We start from the raw sequence: 6000 nt of genomic DNA on the forward strand, positions 1-6000 counted from the left end.
GCTTTCCTTTTAAAAGTGAAAGTGAAAAAGATACACCAAAACCATGGAAAATTTGACAGCAAATTCAAATCAACCCAACATAACGTGCAATTATCTTGAAGTTTTACCATTTTTACTCGAAAAGCATTTCCTTATTTCAGATACCATACAATTCATATGAGAGTAGTTCAAAAATTTGCTACTATTACCATTTTTAAAAGTGAAGGATCAGACCAAATCTTACATGAGATGTAATAAAAAATCTCTGGTAATGCGAACTTTATTCCTTACTTGTCTTAAAGTAAGGGATAACAAAAATTTACTATAAAGATACGATATAAAGGTCCTAAATTCATTATCCGTAGAAATTCTCACAAAACTCTTTTACGGAAAGTTATGACAGTCTAATGTAGACAGGATAATAATTGTTCCACAAACATCCCAGATGGGACAAGGGAGACTTCTCTCATATCAATGAGTGCACGCCGATTCATATTGGCTCAAAGATATGGGACCTACTTTTTATTGCCGAGTCCGAACGGCGTGTCTTACGACACCACTTGTAGAGAAGTTTTTCATGGCTTAAATACTCAGGAAATGTCGCCAGCATTACTGAGGGGGAATTTTGCCACCGTTGAAAATTTGATGTTGCTTGGCCTGGGATTCGAACCGCAGACCTTCTGAGTGCAAGGCGGACGTGCTAACCATTGCACCACGGTGGCCCAATGTAGACAGGATGGCATTGCAAATATCTTCACTTGATAAGAAAAAAAGAGTCTTGAGTGTAGCCGTTATGCGGATCAAACTGTCTGACTACCATTACCAAACATTTTGCTTCATTCCTATAGATGCAAATATCTCCTAAAATACAACCTAATAGGAAAACGTGCCGCATATGTTACTTCAACTCCCTAATTTAAACCCGTGTAGTTGGACGATTTTTCTACTGCTCTTAGTGATTTAAGTAGAGAGTTTTCATTACAATGCATTTAATTTAAAAATAGTGGCACAAGGTATGAAAAAGTGGCACAATATTTGAAAAAAGTGGCACATTTGGTATCAAAATAAAAAAGTGTCACAGAAGAATCAACGCCGAAAAAAGTGGCAAAATTGATACTTTAGTGGCACAACGGTCACGCTGATCGTGATGCAATGATAAGCACCACCGCTACCACCACCTTTGCCTACTTAAAGTCCACATTAGATACCAATGCTGGCGACATTGACACTGCCACTCGATCCAACGAAGACAAATTAAGTCCATATTTATATTAGGCAATTTTCCTTGATCCAAAAGTTATGGGGGTTTTGATCCCTTATAAAGAATAAATATCTAAAAATTCCGTTTTAGTAGTAATTAGAGAAAATTAGATTTTGCTTTAATATTTCTGACAATGGTTCTCATTTTCACGGAAAATAAAGAAGTAATGAATGGAAATAAAGAAGTAGGAAATGAGATTTATTGTAGGTATATTATTTCAAAACTATATTTTTTGGTTTAATACAAAAAAATTAAATACAAATTTTTGGGAGATATACTACTATGAAAATAGTTTGTCGTCGAGAAAGTATATTTATGTGCCCTCTGTGATAAGCAAAGAATAAGAAATAGAGAATAATATTGGTTATAATTTCAATATTACTCTCTAGGAAAAATCATAAAGTTAAACCAGTAAGGAAAGCATTAAAGTCGGGCGGAGCCGACTATATGATTTGGCTAAATTTTTTCTTGACCAAATTGCGTTAAATTTTCCAAATTTCTTCAAAATATCTGTATAATTTTGTGTTTCGTGCGTCAAATACATGAAATCGGCCAAAAATATATGTGAAAAATTAACAGAAGTTGTGTTTGGGGCATCAAATACTTCCAAATCTTCCAAAAGTTTTAAGAAAGTTTCATTTTTTTAAAACTATTTGATTTGGTTGTTGATGCAAAAGTGACGAATCTACAGAATCGAACAAAACATTTGCAACTGACACATACTATTTTATTTGTAAAAACCAACTTTCTTCTTCTTCTTCTTTATACTCCGAACAAAACACCCACAATTGTTTTTTTGTACCTTATAACGGTGTTCTGCTTTTAGTAGCGTACTTAGAAAAAATATATCATATTTTAGCAAGACAAAACGATTGCAACTCACTCCGTCAAAATATAAATAAGGCTCAAAATTATGCCTTTTTGCATTACTTTTATGTTATATCCAGATTTTTATTTGTTAACGGTCTCTTTAAGACTGAATACATCAATAATATAAAGCTAGAAAAGTTACATTATGAATAGGGACAGAATATTTTATGGGTCGATTGCGACACGAGTCGTGTCGCATTGTCAATCGTCTCTGCGACAAAATTTAAAATTTGTATTACGTAAAGCGATAGAAAATAGTCCCCGAGAGGAAGTTATCGGCGATGTAGCGGAGCGTTATTTGTTTTGATTTGAATAAATGAGAAAAAAATATCAGAACAAATAGTAAACAAAAGGAATATTTTTCTACAGTTATAACTGTAGTACATGTTTTGTTTCCAACAATCATCAAAATAATTGTTTATAATTTAGGTTTAAATGCTATTTTCGGCTTCCAAAAGACGCTGTTCCTTATATAGTAGAGGTATTAAAATAACTTTAACCCACTTAGCGCCGAGAATTTTTTTGCGAGAAAACTTAAAATTTCTTTTGAAAATTATATTTTTGGAAACTTCTTAAGCATTTTTTAATAAATAACTTTTTTCTCTAAAACGTATAGCTTTCCTGCAATCGGGCCTTCTTTTAAAAGTGCAAAAAAACTTTGGAGGGTATGTCCTTATATGCCAATCCGTTGGTTTTTGATTGAGAAAATACTCTTACTATATTCCTAACAAATCCTTGACTTTATACGTTTCTAACATTTTAATTAATTAATTATCGCAAATTTAAATTTTTTATCAAAAGTCGAAAATTGCCAATTGCGTGGAAATGTATGGGTCAAATAAAGATTTATAAGCGTGAAATAACAGATAACATACAATACTATAACAAAATGCAAAAAAAAAACCACAAAAATATTCGAAAAACCAGAGTTTTACGTAAATTTTTGCAACCATTTTTTGTGGCGTTTAAACGACCAGGGGCTTTATCTGTGTTAAAAAAGCAGTATGTCACAGCCATGCAGCCACTCCTTTAAGTGTGTGCTGCTTTTCGGTTTTTTTGCATTGGGAAGTTTTCAAAGATCCCATGGCAATGACTTTTTACATCGGTATGGCTCAACCCACATTGTCAGTGGTATCAGTGAATTGTTGCAGTCAATAGAGGAAAAATTGTATAAACGTTGGTGTAGTTGCGGTATTCTTATTATTAGCAAATTTTATCTTTATTGTTGCTTTTAAATGGATCAAAACTCTGCGTCATTCATCTGGTGTACCACAACTATTTAATTGCTCCGCAACATCCTTCCATATCTCTTTAAAAGTGGTCTTAAGTACAGTACACATTGTCAGTTTTGAATGACGATTTTTTGCAATTATCGATAACTGTCCAACCGTCCAGCAACCACAAAATATTTTGTGGTTGTATGATGAATGACAAAAATGAACGGCCACACTAGCAAGCACCAACAAAGCTGTCATTCAAAACTGACAATGTGTACCCAGCTTTAGTTTCGCAAAAAAGCCTGACTCCACGAGCTATGTTTGGATGGGCTTCCATTTTTTCAACCACCATTTCAAATTGTTGTTTTGTAGAAATTTTTGCCATTATAAGTACTCAAACACCAAAAAACGTATATAATATTAAACTAATACACTTAAAATAAATGAAAATGTTACTTATGTTTCAATTTTTCGTATTTATTCACTTGTAAATATGCACGGCGACAGCTAATTTGTTGTCGCCCGAAAATGAACCTTGACGGCGTCGGACTACTTTTGCCATACGTAATGCAAAAATTGCATCTGGCAACGCAACACGACTCGTGTCGCCGAATTGCGACCCATTAATTTAATTTTTATTAGGCACTTGATAAGTTTGGAAAAGTCCTAGGAAATTGTATAACGGGAGAATATAATCTAGGAACATCCTTAAGAATAGGTTATAGTTGATTATGAAGCCCACACAATATAAATTTAATGAATTTTTTCACATTTTTGACTGATTTAGAGGATCTGCTGTGAATAAAGGTCCCATACCGGGCCCATTTATGGAGGTTCCTTAAAACGACAGAAGTAAAAAATGTTGGTTTTGTATCGGAATTAACCTTAGAAAAATATTACGATTATATAATAACACTTGGACATTAGGCATTTCCGTTATTTAACAGCTACTTCATTGTAATGCGCATCAAGGGAAGGATCAAAAGTTCTGTTTCCATATGTTTAAAAGCTATTTTAGCGAAATATGTCTTGTATAAATTAAAATATGCAACAAAAATTAAAGCTGCCTACTTTTAACACCATATAATCATTTTCACCCGTTTCCGTACTATCCATAAACAATATATTGCCAGGTTTCTTAGAGAACATAATTGTATCTTGCTGGAGATTGACATCCATTTATATTGAAGTACATTCCATTCCCTATATAGACTGAAATTTTATATTCCCCAAAAAGGTAGACTTTCTCGTTAGAACAAACTAAATTGTTATTTACTACCGTTATAGGTGATTGGTTGATGATTCGTCAGTTTTATATTCATTTCTTTTATAGATTCTTTGAATTTTCCGATATAATTTATTAAACAGTACCTACAGAAATAATACACATATGTATGTATATGTGTGTGTGTTCGAATCATACAAGAATTTATTAGAGATTAGATATTGTTATTCCCTAATGACTTTATAATTGTTTATAATCACCTCACACGACATAGTCCATGCTTTCAGAACAGACTGATTTAGATTAGAAATAAAAAATACACATTTTATTCATCACGTTCCGACTGCTAATGATTTGACGGGTCAGTCCTGGGGCTCAATTCTGCTTCTATGAAAATGTGAAATGAAAACTTTTATAAAGGAAAAAACTGTCAAATGAAAAAAATCCAGCCAAGAATCCAGCCCCTGATCTGGCTGGAGGATTCTAGGTTGGTATTTTGCCAAGTATTTGAGGTCCTTCATTACTACGTCACCAAACAGCTCCTGCATGTATTAGTTCCTGATGAAAGTATAAGCTGGCATAAAACTGTTAATTGTTTGGTTTCAATCTGTCAAATTTTTTGTTATTGTGAATAAATTGAAAAATGTTGTTGTTGTACTGTTTACGTGACCAGGGGCTGGATTCTTGTTCTATGAAAATTTGAAATGAAAAATATTTCCTTTATAATTTTTTTCATTTGACAGTTTTCTCCTTTATAAAAGTTTTCATTTCACATGTTTATAGAAACAGAATTGAGCCCCTGGTTATTAGAAATGTAAGTGGTCAGTCAGTTTCAGTATAGACATCGTTTGTATGTATGTATTTGACATATAGTCAAAGATATTCGATCTATATTTTGCAATAGACTGTCATTATCCGATAATCCGCTGTAAGTCAAATGTTTAAAGCATTATCTCCAATTTTAAAATTAATGTTGAATATTGGTTTTAACGAAAAGATTCACTAATTAGTAGGTGAGTGTTTCTTATATCAGTCAAAGAACCACATTTTGATATGATCTTAATCAAGTTGGCCGATTAATGTTAAATGGAATGTTTCATAGCAGACAAGCGAATTGCGATTAATAACTTTCCGCAAGTCGATCAAATCGACATAATAAATCAGTTCTTTTGAAATGGAGGAAATTCAGGAAAAACTATAAATCAGTTTTTAACTAACCTTTTCGATCAATATATTTAACAAATGTATGTATAAATGTAAGTATGGATAACGTCAAATAAGGGTCTATAGTTATGAAGTATCAGCCAAACGAACAAACGTACTCTTATCAATACCTCCATCCTCTACGTATCATAAGTTTTGTTTGCCTTTTACCACTTCTCTATAGGCCAACAAATGGACCAATGATGTTTCGTGTTTCACACGAAGTTCAATGTTAAAGTTGACTA

This window comes from Musca autumnalis, unplaced genomic scaffold, assembly GCF_047663935.1.
Source record: "Musca autumnalis isolate F117 unplaced genomic scaffold, ASM4766393v1 scaffold_5, whole genome shotgun sequence".
Taxonomy (NCBI): domain Eukaryota; kingdom Metazoa; phylum Arthropoda; class Insecta; order Diptera; family Muscidae; genus Musca; species Musca autumnalis.